The 19,176-nt window shown below is 41.4% G+C and overlaps 1 long non-coding RNA gene across 1 annotated transcript in view; it reads left to right on the top strand.

Moving 5' to 3' along the window:
• Positions 1–19,176, top strand: part of LOC117778033 — a 303,640-nt gene that overhangs the window by 170,355 nt on the left and 114,109 nt on the right. Inside the window, exon 3 of the long non-coding RNA XR_004616718.1 lies at positions 5,742–5,750. This is a non-coding gene — a long non-coding RNA (uncharacterized LOC117778033). The remainder of the gene's footprint in view (positions 1–5,741; positions 5,751–19,176) is intronic.

Below are 19,176 nucleotides of genomic sequence, written 5' to 3'. Positions count from 1 at the left end.
GCGAAATTACAAACACAGAACGCAGCAGATTTAAAAAGACCAAATAACCATCACGGAAATGAGATTTAATTTGTGATTGTACAGCTGTGTCCCAAGTCATTTATTCAGATTAATATCCCCACTGTGTTTACCTATTGTGGGCAGCACGGTGCATCTCAATGCTATTCTGATTTCAATCCATTACATACGCTGAATATTGAAAATGTTGTGGGGCACTTAACGTGACGTCCACTGATGAGGTGAGGTGAGGTAAAAGCTATTACCCACGAATTGATTTCACTCTCTGAATCTATACTAATCACACTGGAAGATAAAGACAAAGAGATGAGCTGGAGATGGATTCGCGAGACAATGTGGAGCTAAGAAAGAGGCTGCGTGTTCATCACTGTGTATTATTTTGATCACCGATTATCTCGGTGGTGTGTACGACGAGTGCGAGTGTGACATGATCCCTGAGAGGCCGGCAGACCCAGCCAGTGCCCTAATTATGATGAATCAAGGCTGAGGGAAAGCTGTTTGCCCACCAGCCGTTTCTAAGTGGTTTTACACTACACAGCAACAGCAGGAACAGCCCCAACATAACAGCAAAACACAACAGAGATGCTCGCAGCAGCGCGGAGGGGTTTTAGGTAAGCCAATTAGCACTTATTCTTCGTCTTACAAACTCGTAATGGAACAAGAGAGTCGGTCGAAGCCTTTTAAAAATGCAACGCATAACATATGATGTCTTTCTTGTGGTTAAAGTAATAGTTTTATTCAGTATTTATTTGCCCTCCTGCCAAGAGTTAAATGATAAGATCAATACCACTCCTACATCTGGGAAATATATGGTTGGCAGCCAGTTAGGTTGGCTTAGCATGCGAACAAAATATATGACATGTTAAATAGTCAGGTTTAGAGAAGCTGGGGGAGTTTGTTCACTTTAGCCCGGAGCCGGGGGAACTGTTTCCCCCGTTTCCAGCTGTTATCATTGACTGTATAAAAAGATGTGACAACATGACAGCTTCTCAAAAGTGAAGCCAAACTATCCTAATCGCCCCCTGGTGGCTGGCGGCAGTATATGTCATAAACCCCTCCTACATTGTGATTGACAGCTGACACTGACTCACGATTGGTTGAGAATGTTAATGGACATGACCTTTATACCACGGCTCACTTCTGCGCTAATCTCAATAAACAGATTCAAAATGTGAATATGCAAAATCTGTGCGCATTTTGCGGTTTTGGGGCCCGAAACTTCTGGTTTCTGTTCCTGGTTTGACCAATCACTTTGAGCAGGCTTTGTTTGCCTGCAGGTAAACTATGTGGAGAGCACAAGAGGCAGAACACATTGACCGAAATGCATCTGCTATGAGCTTTTTGATATATCTGCAGGTAGCTGTTAATAGAGATAAGCCAAAATGCCACCTGGACCGATAAAACCTACAAAAAGTATTGTTGTTTGTGATTTGTGTTTAGAAAATGTTGCACCCCTGTGATAACAGAAACAAGTCACACTGTAAACATTATGTGCAGCGAGCAGGAGACTGAGTCTTAGCCCGGATATCGACTGTCTACGCTGGAAGCTGGGAAATATTGTCCGTTGCATCCAGAGGCTTATTCAACGACAGCCGATGAGCTAAAATATTGCAACTGTACGGAATCTGGCTCCAAATAACAACAAAAGCGTAAGATGGCAGCAGCATCATTAAACACGGTCTATGCTAAGCTAATCATACGGTGGAAGTAGCTTTATCAGATCAAGAGTGGTATCAATCTTCTCATCCAAATACCAGCAACGATGTATTTCTTAAAATTTTAATGAGAAACTTTCAGGCAAAAGAACAACTTGATCCAATTTGTGTGAGCTTATATGTATTCCTGTGGAGTCCCAGGTAGTCACATCAAAGAGCAGCTGTTCAGGGACACACACATTACTGCGTGACCTCTCTTAACTTATGGGTAAATAGTGAAACTGAATACTCCGGGGGCTTGAGAAAAGGCCCGTCCTGTAGTTTGGCATGACATTGGGCCTCTGACTGGTATTAGGCTCCATCCACATCACATTTTAAGACTCGATTATGTTGCTTTGAGGGATTTTGGGGGGGATTTCTAAGATGGTGGCATGAGCCTCAGTCCATGACAAATCTACAATATCCCCTGTGACACATTCCACAGAGTCGGTGGCAGCGAGGGCATCTGTGGAGATGGCCTGGAATTTTGTCCCTCTCTCTGTCTTGTGGTTATCTGATCATCAGTGGAGGAAAGGGTGAGTGTGGAGCGCAAACAAAAGGTGCTTGAATAAACTAGCTCCCGGCCACATTATTCAGACTCAGGTATTGTACTCCACTGACAAGCCTCAACAGGACGTGAGCCTTCAGAGAAGCGTCTCCGGGGATGGGTAGGACTTGCTTGCTCAACAAGGATCTCAGCTGTTATTTATATATATATATATATATATATATATATATATATATATAAAAAAAGTTATGTAGATATTGTGTATATTTACCTGCTGCATTATTCATACCCGAGTCACAAATCGCAACAGCTGTACTACATGAAATACCACAACTAGAAAAAAAGAAACATCTTTAGGATGTTGTGTAATGTGATACAGCAGCGCTGCAGTGATATTAATGGATGTAAGACGCTCACTTTTGGTTGCTTGTTGAGTTTGATGGTACATTTCGGGTTGCACTTTCTGTTATCGTGGATAAGAGTCAATCAAACATTAGAAAAAGTCGACAATACAATTCAATTTCAAGTCTAGTCAATGTATTTGTAAAGCATGCTTAAACACAACAGTCGTTGACCAAAGCACACTGCTCCAAAAAATTGGGAGATACACAAAATAAATTAAATAAACAGAAAAGAACACAACAATGGGACATAATTGAACAAAATTATTAATAACAAAACATAGTAAAATAAGATAAAACCACATAAATAAGAGTAAGAATGGATTTTGAGGTGAGTTTTAAAAGTTTCAAAGGAGGGACAGACTGCTCTACAGTTCAGGGGCAGCTACTGCATCGGCCTGCTCTCCTTTCTGCTTCAATACAATGTTATAAATACAACAACACCTCCAAATACAGCTCATAAATTCCCATAGAGTTGAATCAATACATTTGACTCAAAGTAAACAAAGATTAAAAACTCTAAGTCTCACAAGAGCAGTCATAAATAGGAGAATAAAGATGATACAGTATTTATCGATCTGTATTTAATGAGGTCGCAATTCTACTTTTTAAAGTATGTTTATGTATCAAGTGAAAAGTGCTAAACAAACTTTTTATATAACATGTATAGTATTATCTACCATACATTCTCATACATTCTCATGTATGGTAGATCACGATACGTTCTCTTTCTTTTTGGCTTGTGCACCTTTAACACAAACTTACATTTACTTACACATTTGTGTTGTATATATCAAAAGGTTGTGAACAGGTCAACCGATAAGTGAGTCTTCCCTCTAGTCTTTCATCTCCTGAGCCTGAAGGAGAATAAATATATATCCCGGAATTTCTGTGAGAAATAAGAAAAAGAAAAAGAAAAATAGCTATTTTATTTTGTACACTAAGTAAAACTGTGGTAGATTCATGCTCCCAAGAGGATGAACACTAACATTTTATTAATATCCTGACCATTAATTCCTTATGGGAAAAATACCACTATATTAAAGCTGAGTGGGTAAACTTATATAATACACACATACATGCGCATATTCCTCCCTTATTTGGACACTGTGAACATCCTGTACGCCAACATGTCAACTTTGACAGCTGGATCCCCAGAGGATTTGGTGTGGTATCCATGCTCACTAAAGGATGAACCCCTGATTGTAGGAACCCCAGAGACGTTTCCTCTTGCCAACATGTACATTTACCAAAGAATCTAATGGGCATATAAGCAAGGGATTTTCTGACCTCTTTCCTTTTCAGTTTTCACTTCAGTTACTTGTTTGGTCTGATGAGCCAAGAAGCTGAGAACCTGAATCAGGGCCAAAGTTTTAAGAAGTTTATCCCACAGTAAAAGAACACAGTGTTAAGTCTGTCCTTGAGTTAATTGATCAAGAAAGATGATTACCTTCGTCAAGGAGGTGATGTTTTCATCAAAACTACTTGGAACATGGGCCAAGAAAGGCATGGATCTGAAAAAGGGGCAGATCCAGACGTGTTTTCTGTTCACTGCCTTTAATACTGCAAGATAGGGTTTTTTATTTGTTTTTGTTTATTTTAACATGTATTTTGCTGCATTTTTGCCTTTATTGACAGGAGAGCGTAAGCATGAAATGGTGAGAGAGTGCGGGGAAGACACGCAGCAAAGGCCGATGCACGGGCTCAAGACTCCATATATTGGCTCGTGGGAAGTGGAGGACGCCCGCTAGCTCACTTGTGTGGAGTAGGTACCCCAGATAGGGCTTTTAAAACAATTTTTCATAAATTTCCCAGAGAATAACATATTGGATTTTGAAATGAAAAATAATCAGATATTTAGGGGGCTGATATCTGTGAGTGTGAGCAATTTGGTGCAGCCTGATTGAATTAAGGGGACTGTTGGGCCTTGAAGAAGATATGCACTCTAATTTAAATTTTAAAGGGGAAATTTTTATAAAACAAACGATTTCATGTGTACTTGTAACACTGGAAGTAGCAGGGATACACAATAATGAATTCAGTGTGGGGGGACACATGATGACAGGTTATGCTCCATGAAATACCATTAGCCTGGCAGAGTGTCATCAGTCCTTTCAAAAAACTGTTCAGTGTTTTGGCTCCAGATGTGTTCATCTCAATCACTGGAACAAAACAGATACAAGCATGTTTACAACAGTATTCCACAGAACAGTCCACAATGAAGTGAAAACACCTCTGGGACTGCCAGTTTTTTTATTTATGTCGAACACAACTCGCTCTTGATATTTCTGTGTTTTTCAAGCCGAGTTGGAAACGTCTCAGCGCTATAAGATTTCAAACATAACAAAGCAGGCAGCCAAAGACGCGTACACAGGGATATTCTGCAATTATGAGTCTTATAAACACTGCGTCAATATAACAAACCCCCTCCGAGCAGCAGATTGTTTGTGTTTCCGAGCTAGCAGTCACAGTCTTCCCTGTCATAAATATTGTCTGTCATTGGTGCATTCCTCCGCCTCCACCGCAGCCTTTGAGTATTTTCGGAGATTGCTTGGTCTGCACCGATGCTTTCATTCCAGTGGACTGATCACAGGAGACCCCAGTCCAGCTGTGTCGCGAGCCACAGAGAGAAAAAGCCCCGGCTGATAGGGAGAAGACACTGAGTGATGTGGGATAATAAGGGGACGACTTTAAAGGCAAACGAGCGGCATTCGGATTGTGTGAGGAGATAACGCTAACGACACTGGAATTAGCTGTAATTCAGGCCTCTGCGACTGGAGCTACACTGGAAAAACCACCGGCTTGAGATGACTGATGATGGCGTCTGTACGAGAAATGCCGCTGAGCGCAGCACTGGATATGAATCGAGGGCCTGTGGGGGCAGACGTGTCATCATCCCACAACAGTAGTGTTAGTTGCCACATACAGCTGGAATGTTCCACTGGGATGACAGAGGGCGTGTCCGATCCCACAACAACACCCCCCTCCCCTCCAACTCTCTCAACACAAACCCTTCCCCATCAACATGCCTCCTGGTTGACCCCCCCCCCCCCAGCCTCTATAATCCCACAGTTAACTGGTCAGTCGAGACAAATGGCGAGGAGCTGCCTGCGAGTGAAGACGCGGCAGGTGCTGTGCTGTCAAAAGCCACTTGACACCTCTCCTCTCCCGCTCTCTCTCACACCACTGCACCCCCCCCCCCCCCCCCCCCCCCCCCCCCCCCCCCCCAGCAGCCACCCCCGAGCCCCGGCCACCCTCTCCGCGGGAGGGGAGAGGGAAAGGGGTTGGTGGTGGGGCACTCTCCAGGGTCTGCTTTGTTATCAGCGCGCTCCAGCTTTGAAGTGAGCTGGGCCAGAATCTGGACTGTGTTTACTTGAAGGCATCTCCCTTGTTGTGCGTGTCAGCCCGAGGTAATTACGGCTCAGCGAGTGGCCCTGACCATGATGACACGGTGGGGTAGGTGTGGAGAAGAAGGCAGGGCCCCGCAGTACATCAGCGTCTGGAGCGGCTCTTACTCACTAGGATGTGGTGTAGACAAGGGAGCTCCCAAAGGGGGGGTCTGCCTGCACTGGCATGATGTGTTAAAAGAAGCAGTGGCCATGGCCAATAATGTCCTATAATTGTATTGTTATCATGAAGCGCAGGCCTGTTGTGCTTTGTTCTCCGCGGGGTGTCACATCAAAGAGTCGTTAAGCGAAGCGGTGCAATTCTAAGTACAATTTGTTTTACATAATTCAAAGGGACAGTATGTTTAAGTTGTTATTTTGCCATAATAATGTATGGTAATGCATTTCTGGCGTTTGAAAAAGAACCACTGAGAACCACTTCGAGGTGAAGTTACGAGACGTCACAATACTTTTTAAAGCACAGTTGAGTATTTTTGGAAAAATGTGCTTTTATGCTTTCTCGCCAAGAGGTGGCTGCTACCGCTCTGTACAATCGATATGATGCTGCAGCAGGTTAGTTGGTCTTTGCTTAGCGAAAAGAAAAAGACAACTCAAGGTATAACGTAATCTGCCTATAAGCATTTGAAAAGCTTATTGAAAAACGATGTTATATCTTGTTCGTTTAATCTGTGGAAAATCAAAGTGGAAGATCACGAGTTGTGGTTTTAAAGGGAGCATATGTGACGTGTGTATTTCTTGGCTGGAAGTTAGTTCTTCTCTAACTCTCAGAGACAAAGCTAATCGAATTATTTCCCAAAACAATTTCTTTAAAGAATGAGTCTGACTATTCAATATATTCAAGAACTGTATATATTGTATTACTGTCTATAAATTACACGATAAGAACAAAGTCAACATTGCATTCGTCTCTGTCTCTGAACTTTCAGATTTTCAACTTGTCCTTAAGCCTCCTGTTTTGTACTGCAGAGGTACATTTGGGTTATGAGTATATATTTATAGTTTAATTGAAAACAGTCTTAATTAATTTCCTAAACCTGCGAACCACTGAAAGGTTTTATTGACATAACTCATACTGGAGTGAAAAAGTCAATATGTAAGGGACTATTTTCAGCAATGGATGAATACACATTTGGTGCGTTATACCTCTTTTACACCTAAATCAGTGGGTATATGCAGGTTTTTTTTAAATGTGGGAAAACTTGCTAAAAAAAGGATATTGACTCTTTTCCCATTGCCCATTTTTTGAAAAGAAATCCAAAAAAGAAATTAGCGCATTCATCAGGTGTCATATTTCCATCACTGCCGATCGGAGCCGGTAAAAATCGAAGTCTAGGAGAGTAATGCCGATTGTATCTGTTCCCATTGCAGACAAAAGCCAGATGTGAGTGGGTGTTCTAGTCTTTAATGGTGTTTGATGACAATAAAAAATAAATAGTTTTACCTGATAAAAACGTCCAACCTTTACCAAGTATAGTTTCGTAACAAGTCCTACAATTTTCAAACTAATAAATAAGAATGAATCGCTCGTTTTTCAAATTACGTTTCGGCAGCTGTGATTTTAATCGAGTGTTTCAAACCAAGCCAAACCTCTCAGTCATAAAAAAAAAAAAACTGGTCACACAGCTCAAGCTCATTCCGTCCCTCCAGCCTGCTCAGTAGCCAAAACATGATTTTTGTAGCCCTAGATTAAATGCAGACGCTCTCAAACTATTTTATCTGATGTGTATCGGCGTGTCAGGTTTAAACAAGTGACTCTGCTTTAGTCACACACTGAGTCGTACCCTCATGGCTCCAAACATATCGATGATGTCAGCGTGAGCAGGTGGTCAAAGGTCAGATTCCCCCACGATGCAGCTGAAGTGCATGGACTCTGTAATCTGTAAACATGACGTTGGGAGCAGGCATGGCCTCCCCCCCACCCCCGCAGGCCCAGTGCAGCGGCTGTCAGAGAGGACGTGTAACCTCCCTGTCAGCGTCACACCACAAATAAACAAGTCTTGTGCATCATGTGCAATACCCCGTGAGGTGTGTGTTTATAATCACGTGCATCACTGGAGTGTATTAGGGAGCGACAAGTTATGAAAGTCTGGGTTCTTTGTGTTGACTGAAGACTTGTTTCATTACTTTGAAGAGTCACCTCTCCAAAATAAACAAACACAATTATCACATGTATCTTGTCGCTCTCTCTTTTAACCTGCTACAGTTAAACTTCAATGTTATCCAGATTTAACGGATATTCTCATTTGTGGAGGAATAATTGTTCGTCTGCTTTGAACCGAACTGGAGCACACAGCTCTTTTGAAAAAATGTAAATCAATAAAACGTTCACAAAAAAGAAAACTATAAAAAACAATAGAGCGTGTATTCCCCCACAGGCCGAGGTGACGAATCACATATGGCAGAGTTAATGTGACAGTGAAAGCTTTTTCAAAGCAAGTACACACACAGATTAGGGAGGATCTACAAAGTCTATCGGGATCTGATAAGACTTGTGGTGTTTTCATTGGTGAGTGTCTCTGCTTTTATCTTCTACAACCGCTGAGCTGCTCTTATCATGTGCAGCACAGTCTGGAATTCCAGCCTCTGATAATTGACTCGTAATCTTTGGTTGCTCAAGCAAAGAGTTAAACCAACGTGGACTGTAGAATATTTCACAAACAGACGTCCCTTACCTCAACGGTAGGTCGCTCAAAAAGCTACAGCGCTTCTCAGCACTGCAATGTTTTGAATTTAAGTCTTTACTACACGGCCCAGCTAATGGAGCAATATCTTCTTTTTATGGTCAACTGGGAAATGGAAGGAAGTGTGGTTTTACAGTAACAGGAGCTCTGAGAAGAGACTACACAGGAAACACATGGTTTAGTTTGTTTAGTTTATCAGTTTGTTGAACAGGGGCTGTGCACAATAAACTCCGGAGGATGTCCGCAGAATTGGGTCCGGACTTTCTCCGGAGTTTTCCTTTTCACACATGCACAACACAGAAACCTCTGGAGGATTCAGGTGAGGCAGCACACAGAAGTTATTTATCCTGCTGCAGAGATCACATGTTTTTGTTTACAGCACATCAACGCTTCTTTTGGTTTTTTTGCATTTTTGCGTCTGTCGTGTGTTAGAAACGTCATCAACACGCCCACTCGCTGGCGGTGACTCCTGCTGATGACCTCCTGCTGATTTCTCACATCAGCTCGTCTGAACTCTCTGCAGTTATTTATTTACAAGGGGACTGGCTGGAGACAGACCTCCAAAATCCCGAGGGTCCCAGTCGGACATTCGCATTCTCACATGCAGCCCCTCAGGATAATGTTCGGAGAGTTTCCAGAGTTCAGTGCAAGTCTGAAAGCAGCTGGAGTTTGATATATAGCTATTTAAATTTCCAGTCACCCTCGGGAGAAAAATATAAAAGCCACACTGTAACAAATTTCTGTAGTTTCTACAGTAAAATTTTACAGTAACTTCTTGTTCTGTCGTTTTACGATGTTTACCTGTATATCGCAATGCATCATGGGACAAATATAATTACAGTAGGTAACAGCATTTTTCCACAGTAACACATTGTAAAATTACAGGCAAGTTGTATTCTGACTGTAGATGGTGCATGTTACAGTTAAATACTGTTGATATGGATGGCGTTGCACGAGGCAGTTTGAAAGACGACCTTGACATGAGAGCACGGGAGCAGAGGAGCAACAGCCGTGTCCAGCCACTACGTAATACGTAAGTTGAATGTTAATTCCCTACAAAATTAATATGGGCTTCAACTTTGTTGGGATGTCATTGTAATAACATTGTTGAGATCTTAATTGAACCAATGCTATTGTTTTCAGTTACTAAAGTGACAACTTACTAAAGTGAATGACTTAAAGTGAATCAATGGCATTTGAAATTGAAAAGCTAGTATGCAACCCTACCAGGATGCTTTGTTATGAGAGGAGCAGTTAAGCTCAGTAACATCGCGCTAAAACTAGCATGCTAACGCTAGCGCACTGCAGTTTCCCATTATAGTAGCTAAGTCGTGTTTTGAACATAGAGACATTTGGCATTCATCTTGTCTACTTTATTGCGGGGGGGGGGGGGGCAGTTGGCTGTGGAACTTGCTGATTTGGGTATTCACAGTCTAACAGAGGCAGTCCAGGGCTCAAACTACATGTGTGTTAAGCAAGAAGATCTCCTTGATTATTGTCCATTAATGTGTACAAGCTGAATGGCACATCAGTGATTATATTTCACCACTCCCTCCCAGATATATACTGACATGTTAGTACTGGGGGAGGACATCAGACAAGCTGTGTTGGTGGTATTACCCAGCCTACCAGAGGACAAACTACAGTCCCAAGCATTGGAGTGGAATCCAGATCTGACCTGCAGTTCATCAAAGAGGAGGATCTCCCTGCCAACATCACACCTATCCAGTGTCGAGGCTTCTCAGCGCTTGGCAAACCGATGGTATGTCTTAGATTAATGTTTATAAAGCATTTAAAACAGAAAAGCTCATTTCATAAAATTAAAAGTTGTATATTGTGATCCACTATGCATGTTAATTTGCTAATTTATGTAGGCTAATGAATGCACAACAAATTATTTTACTGAAGGTTTTGGTTTTCATTTTTTGTAGTAGGGATGACCTGCTGTTTTTTCCCGCAGATCACTGATCATCTGTGAGCCAAATCGGCTGATACACTGCAATACCGTTTTTTTGTTTTGTTCTAGCAGGTATAACTTTTCAGGAAATCAGGAAATCTCCAACCAGAGGACCTGCTGCCTGAGGTTATGTTGATGCAACTATATCACTGCTGGTCAGCTCATGCAATCTTGTGAAGTTTTGCTTTTCATATTAAATGGGCAAATGATTATCTTGTCTTGAACAACCTGATGGATTCGGCTCCCTCTTTTAAAGGAGCTGCCGGCGCAGATTTTTCATGAAGTTTCTTTTCGTGTGATTTTGTGATTTCAGATGTTTCGTTGGAATCAATCCAACCAAAGGCACCAAGACGGCAAAGCTGGTCGGCCAAAGAAGTGGGAAGGTGCGTGAAAACAAGAACAACTCTGTCAGTCCTCACGTCTCTTCTCTCCTCAAGAGATTAATGGACTTTGAATGGTTTTGAGTGTAAGTCAAACATAAAGAATGAGGACTGTTCTCCTCCTCACTATGTGACTGGACATTGTTCTTCTCTTAACATTTTATTAGTATTTACATATTATGCTGATATATTAAGATTTCCAAACACACTGAAAAAAGGTCATCTTTTTTAGCTAGTTAGCTAAAAGTTAAATTATACCAAAAATTATGTGACCTTCTTCTTAATACATTTCTACCTCAGGTCCTGGTTTCAGATTGGGCCTTTAAGCCGAGTATGTTGTCAGTTTTAATAATGTTTGACTATGTTGAAACTCTGGTCAATGTGAATTCCACTGGGTGGCCGGTGTCCAAAGATGTATAATTTACGTTTAAGAGCTTTTCTGAAAAAAAGGACACCATGTTCTTAAAATGTTGTGAAACTGTATTGAGTGTCAATAAAAGTTTTATTTTGTTGCAGCTCTGGCTCCGTTTTTATTTATTAACAGGTGAAAAGACTTTAGTGCAATGTAGATGAATTTTGGATAAACAGTATGCCTGGTCTCATTCAAAATACCTCACAGTATGCATAATTTGCAAAACTGCTAATGTAAAAAAATAACTAAAACAATTGTACAACATCATATTGTATTGTGAAGTATTAACAGCTATTTATTGGCAACTTTAGTTACCAGGAAACTTCTGTAATCTGAATAGAATACAAGGTAATGTTGTAAACTAGATTACAAGTAATTGCGGTTTTCTGTAAAAAAAACAAACAAGAAATTGCTGTAATTTATATACAACAAAAAACTGTAAAACGTATACTGTAATATACTGTAATTCTTTTTACAGTAATTTTACAGTACTTTATTGGCAACTTTTTTGCCAGGTATTTACTGTTAATTCTACAGTCAATTATTTACAGTGCAGTAAAGTTCAATACAAAAATTAACAGCACACATAACTGAAATAATTAGCAAATGCAGGGTGCAGGTTTGAGAGGTGACTCAGACCAAAATCGAATGCGACCCAAACCGGTGGTGTCCGTCCGGATGGAGCTGAACCATGGTTCGGATCATTCACAGTGTTAAACTATTTATCTGGATAGTTTGGACTTTCAGACAACTTGCATGAAGTTGAGACAGAAGCCAGTCTTCTCCTGCGATAACATTTGAATGACAAGGCTGTTCATTTGGCTGCTAGCTAAACCATAATGATATTACACTGCCAACAAAACAAAGTGAACCAGCTCCCCAAAGTTTTCAGTCTGGCTTCTTTTTATACAGAGTGTTTTTGATCTTCTCATCTTTTGGGTGAACATACAGACAAGCCTAGACCCTAGAACTTTCCCTCTCAATTAGTGAAGCTCTCATGTGGGCTGAGCAGTTATAAATATTGCACACAACTTTGAATGATGTGAGCATATAGGTTCTAATATGTCATTTGAAATACACTGAAGCAAACAACTTTATGATGGTTTGTCGACACATTACTCAGTGAGAGCTAAAGTATTGATATTGTTGATATACGAAACGACTGCCCTTGCCATTTTTCTTGCTGTCTTCATGTTATGTCTTCATGTTATTCAAAAAAACTGCCTTAATAAAAGCAGATTTGACTTAGTGCTGAAGTAAAAATGGGTCTTAAACGCTTCTTTTTCTCACGTCTCGCTGCAAAATAAACCCACTGACATGAAGCCGGGAGGAATACAGCTCGAAGGGTGAGGTAAAGCTCTTCTGCCTGGATGCCAGGAGAGAGCAGAGGCAATGGTCGACCTTGTCCTTCTTTGCTGTTGGTCTGTGGGTTTGGGCCAGGGACAGGAACTCCCTGTACAGACACTGTGTCTGCGATTGCTGAAACTACTCCACAGTAGAACACTTTGTTCACTGCCACCAAGGAAAGCCTAGACAACAAAAACACACACTTTCTGGAAAAATGAACACTTGAGAGGGGTCGTTTTCCTCCTCAAAACGTCTTGCTTGGGTTACGGTGGTAAATAATATTCCCCTCAGAAGGGAGAAAATCGCGCAGCTTAACAAAACTGCCTGGAGATAATACGAGACGTGTTGTTATCAGACCATTAATCTAAATTTACAAGTAGTGAAGGGCTGTGATGTCTCGTTTAAAAAAAAGAGAGCATATAACCACATGGTGACCCAAGAGTGAAGTTGTTTAACAGTGGGGAGAGGGAGGGGGGGCTCATAACTCCCCAAAAAATTAAACAGTTTACAGGTCATGTCGTTATTTGTATCACTCAGAGAAATCTTAACATGAGGCAGCCAATGAAAATAACAATGACGCCTTGGTTATACCTGGTTGGAAATCAGAGTTATAATTAGATTTTGAGCGGTTTAATGACGGTATCTAAAGCTCAATAACTCTGTGTATTTAAGATGTTTTGCATCCACATCCTAATAAATGATTAATGCCGCGGCAACAGTTGGTCCCGAGCAGGCGGAGAGATTCTCATACTCATTTTTCATGCGCTTCCAATCCAGCTGACCAAATATCATCGGCAAATAGTGTCACTTCAATCACGGTGCCCCCAAAACTGATAGGTTACCCAATTATGTGCGTTGATGCATTTCCTGTGAAGCTGGAACATTGCTCATGACCTTTTCTTGATAGAAATGAAATTTTCTCCCCCTCAGGCTAAACAAAATCTCGCAGCACTCCACCCTGTGAGTGAGTCATGCTGGGAGAGTCAAACAAGCCTACACAATGATGAATCCATTGACATTATTCCCGGTGAGGAGCTGTTTAGAAATCATCCACCGTGCTCGACGCTGTGTCACTTCTCTCTCTCTCTGCACCGGCATGTCTCAGGGTTTAAGAGAGGTGTCGACCAGGGGTGGAGAGTCCTCCGCTGTTCTCCGCTCGCCGTCTGAGAGCAGGTTATCTCTCCCGCAGCAAGCTGCCACGCGCCTGCTGCACCTGATTGTCTCACTGGCACATTCCAGGTACGAAGGCCCGACAAGCCAGGACAGAGCGCCCAGACAGTGATACACTTGTTCAGCAGCCACAGGTGTAGCTGCCCTCCTTTTCCACACTCTCTCGCTCTCTCTCCCTCAGAGGTAGTAGGCGCTGTGAGAGGAGCAAAAGCAATCGTGAGGCAAGGCCGGGGGAATAAAATCAATGACAAATGACTTGGCTTTTTCCAGGAGCACAATAAGAACGGAGCAGCTATGTGCTCATCTTATTGACCTACATTCTTGTGCATCATTCAGAGTAGAGTCAGGAGTGAGAAATACAATAAAGTCCCAGAGTGAGGAGTGAAAACATGTGCTGCAAGCAATTATGTGAGGGAATTTTTCAATATATACATGACTTCAACCTCAACTCCTCAACTGGGCCAAGAAGCTCTGCTGTATTCAGCCTGGAAATTACTGCGATGACTGGATGTGGACAACATAATAGCAATAGGCTACCGTATAAGTTGGTTGGACCCAATTCAATACCAGATACTTTAATCTTTATCCTGCATATGTATATATGTATAAGCCAGATCCAAACTACTGCACATACATTTTAAACAATACTGCAATCTGTCCAGGGAAACAACAACAAATTTAAGTAATTTTTATTCGTTTATTTTCTTCACTTTAATGTCTAAAAAATAATTCATTGAAATCTGATGAAACATATATAACTATAATTTGGAGAAATCAGAACAAATACAAATAAAAAAGTAGTCTTGTGTAATTTTCCTGTTTTTGACAAGCCGTCAACACGTCACCATTAACTATTCCAGACAGACAGATGTTACTGAGGTGTTTATTGTAATTATAATAACATGACATCATCTGAATAACAAGTCCTTACCATTGTAACTGCTGTGTACGTATGACAATATTAAATTGTAAAGCCCTTTGAGGCAAATTTGTGACTTGGGGTCATCAACTATGACTGATGAGCAATCTGCCATTTATTTTCTCAATTAATCAATTAATTGTTTGGTCTCCTGCTGGAAAATGCAAATCCCCATTTCCGAAGGCCCAAGTTGATGTCATCAATTTCAGCCAGCAGCCCCATAATTAGTTTTCCAACAAACAGTCCAACACCAAATCATTTCAATGTTATCTAATGTACGTGTGAAAGCCAACAAATATTCATATTAGAGGGAGAATCCAACATCTGTTTCACTTTTCCTTCAAATATGAATGAATTGCTTATCGCTATAATTGATTAATCAACATATTTTTTCATCTGCAATAAAATGTATTCTATTTTTGTCCAAATTCATTAAGAGATTAACATTATGAGCCTTATATAGACAACACAAGCTTGGATTTCATTCTCAGGTTTCTGTTATTTTGTCCACCACCTGTTCATGCTTCAGAGAACAGATTTTTGCTGATTTCTGATGATGAATTTAATTCCACCCCCCGGAGCAGAATAATTCAGACTTTTTCCTGATATCCTCTGTATCTCTCTGACACTAATAACTCCCCTTCATCTACTCACACAGCACACTAGTATGTGCACCTTCTAAATTTATGCCTTTGTGGGTCTGCTCGGCTGCCACTGAGGGGTGATCAGCCATTCAACGGAGGGAGGAAACAGGAACTTGAGCATTACGATGATGTAATTGGGAGCAGATGCGGAGGAAGATGGAGATAAAGGAGGAGGAATTCAAAATAATATCTGTTTGGGCATGCATCATGGGGTTATCATGAGCACAGAGGGATCATGTTTTGACTTTTGTCTTACTGATGCACTGTTGCTCAAGTGCTTTCATTTTACAGTCTGAGCTGTGGAAATCTGACATTTCAGTGCAACACTGACAGTGATATTGTGGAGGGAGACTGCAGCAAGCCTGAAAAGGAGCCTTTAATAAAAACTTAGCAAACCCCCGTCTGATCACAGAGCACACAGGGCCGGTGCAGGAAACAAATTGGATATGCTAATGTACAAGACACACTGTGAGCTGCTTGCAAACAGCATTACCAGCACTGCTCTTTCTGTGAGCCATAATACCAGCCGGGAGGAGGCTTTCAAATTCTCGGACAGACTCTAAACGTTGGACTCCATCCAGCGACTCTTCCAGGGTAAACGTGACCCTCGGATGTGAAAGTCACGGCGGAGAAAATGACCAAAGAAGGTCAAGTAGCCACTTTTTCTTGCCTTCCTTGTGGTCTGACAATGAGGCAGCAGAACAACAGGGCAGGGCTGAGTAAGAGGATGCAGGGGAGGTGCGGGGGGTGGATGCAGGCTGGGACCTGCTCCGGCATTAAGTTATGCCTTTGTGAGGCAGAAGCACTTGCCTGTGGCAGGTGCAGGTAGCAGACGTGACGCTGCCGAGGTGTTTCTATTGAGAAGTGCCCAACCTGCTGAGTTGTCGGGACAAGTTGGAGGGCTCAGTCACCACCCAGCTCTGAAAGAACTAACCAGATCCCTGGGTTGGACGCAAGATGTAGGAGCTGGAAAATCCCGGCGCTCCAACATAAAATTATAGGATTGTTGTGATGCATGTCGTGGAGGCATATGTGGAAGATAATACATCATAACAGCCATTACAATCCCAGGGATTGTCTCTTTTATGTTCCACCCCAAATGCATTTACAGACATTTAAATAAAGGCACACGTCTTTCAATAGAGCTCAGCAGTTATATTTAAAATTCTGAATGTTGGTTTTTATGGGAGTGGACTGATCCTAAAGCTCGAGTTTAAGAGGGTACGTAATAGCCCGAGCACTTATGAGGCATTACAGCAGAGAGTTCTCATTTTTCCACTGATGAGTTATTCAGAAATGTGGCCGTATTTCTTAATATAACCAGTCATTCTCTCCATTAAGCCTCCTCTGTATTCATCACTCTGCCTCCTTGCGCAAAAAAAGAAACTGATTAAAAATCTGCTTTCCCTGTGTTTGCGCCACAGAGGCACCTGTAGCTGCCTATACACAGCAGCGAATCACAGACCAGCGTCAGCCTGCAAGTCTGGCCATGTCAGGTGGAATTCCTGTCATCACAGAGCAACAGTAATCATCCGCGCAGAAGAGTCTGAGCGGAGGGGAAAAGGCAAATGAAAAGATTTGGTGTGAAAAATGTGAATCTTCTGAAGGAGATGTGACTCACTGTGTGCTACACTTGTTGAAAACATTTTCTCTTTTTTATTAATAGGAGTGGCAATGCAAGGCCTAAGGCGAGCGGTTCAAAGATGTTCCATGCAAACTTATTTCTGACACACAGAGCGAGTTTCCTCACTTTGGCGGCGTTTAGCCAGAACTTATCAAAATTCCAGGATGTTTGCGTTTTGATCTGAGCGATGAAATTTAAGATCCAGAAACCTTTTCAGCCTGTGTTGAAAAATAGAAGAAGAAGAGGCCCCTAAGTGAGATGATGTGAAAGATTTTTAACCCTCATGCTGGTTTTGGGTAATCAAAGATCACGTCAATGCCCAACAACTTGGATCCACAGGAATTTAAATATACCCCTTTAAGCCTCCGAGTCTGGAGCAGGTACTTTTCATGCTCCTGTTATTCTCAACATCCAGTGGAGCACACGTGGCGACGTGGGGATAAAGAAAACACAAAGTTTAGACGTAATTATCACCTGAAGGAGAGGAGCTTCTTAACAATGAGGGCAGAGTAAGCAAAAACGATCTTCCTTCCCTCCTTTGTTTGCTCTGCCTGGTTGAATAGCAGATCCACCAGCATGGCAGTGTCAGAATAGATTAGCGCCATGGTCCATCTCCCCGGCTTCACAAAATAAAATCCTCTTAAAAGCAGGGGATGTCACTCAATCTCCCGAGACACGTACGTGCACGGTGGACGTCTCGCCGCTGGGAAATAAACCTGCACAAATAGAGGAAGAGGAAACTGACAACGAGCGGAGTTATATGAATTCTCCCTCACGATTCACCAGTTTTCACTCCTACACATTTAAGGTGCTATTGTTCAGTTTAGTTTTTGTCTGCAGAGCGATGCATTATGGAACTGCAGACAGTCATTATCCTAAACAATATAAGATCCACTTGGTTTTCCATTGAGACATGCTGGGTGTGCAGATGTGAAGAGGACAGGTTCAAGTAGCTCTTATCTCCATATTATCATCATACCGCCTTCAGCTAGCTGTTATTTTGTAATCACAGCCCAGGGCCAAGACTATAAGGAGGCTTTTCCAAACCCATTCAGAGTTTTCAATCCATGCAACTGAGAAAACAACAGGAAGTTCCTCCACGAAGAGCCCAAAGGCGAAGGTGAAGAGTTCATCGCTCGCAAAACCACTTCACAGCTTTCCTCACGAAACAAAAGCATTTAGCTGTTAATTCAAAATGAGAAATGTGATGACTTAAGAAAAAGAGGGCTGTTTGTGGACTGGAAGCTGTGTAGTACAATTTGATTTATTAAGCAAATGATTAATGTATAGCACAAAAAAGACACATTCATAATTAATTTAATTACTAAAATATACAAAAAAGAGACAAAATAGCCTGGAAATAATTGCATCTGTTGTTTTTTTATTCACAGTAAAAAACGTTTAAGTATATAATTCATTCATGAAAAAAGTGCAGTTTGTGGTACTTTTATGGTATAGATAGTGAAAGGTATGTTTTAATTATTGTGTTTAGTGCTGTAGTCAATTTAAATCTAGACTCATCTATGTGACAGGGATTGGGCCATACTGTACTTTTCTTTATAAACATATTCAACATATATAAAAAATATTAATTATAATGATCCACAAGAATGAATGAATGAAAAAAAGACTTATCTGATGTTATATATGGTTAATACATGAAAAAAATGTACTATTACTATATTATAAATGTTATAATTTGACTGGGTTGGATATTTTCTTAAAATGTTATGGAAAGCAGCAATTGACACTATATTTGGAAATACGCCATAAATGTTAGAATACACCATCCAACACACTTTTGGATGTGCACGCTTCACCTTTTTGCATCTTCCACACTGTGCATGAATGCGAGGTTATATAATCTGCTGGTCCCCTCATATTGACAATGCACCAGGAGCTGGGGACAACACATAATGTGCCCTGAGATGTGCAGGGACGGTGACCTGTAAGGTGGATTACCTGACCAGGACGGAAGCACGGTGTTAGCCTGTCAGTTTAATGCCTCCAGCTG

This window comes from Hippoglossus hippoglossus, chromosome 17, assembly GCF_009819705.1.
Source record: "Hippoglossus hippoglossus isolate fHipHip1 chromosome 17, fHipHip1.pri, whole genome shotgun sequence".
Classification (NCBI taxonomy): Eukaryota; Metazoa; Chordata; class Actinopteri; order Pleuronectiformes; family Pleuronectidae; genus Hippoglossus; species Hippoglossus hippoglossus.
The sequence above is the reverse complement of the archived record's forward strand: the minus strand, read 5'-3'. Positions and strand labels throughout refer to the sequence as shown.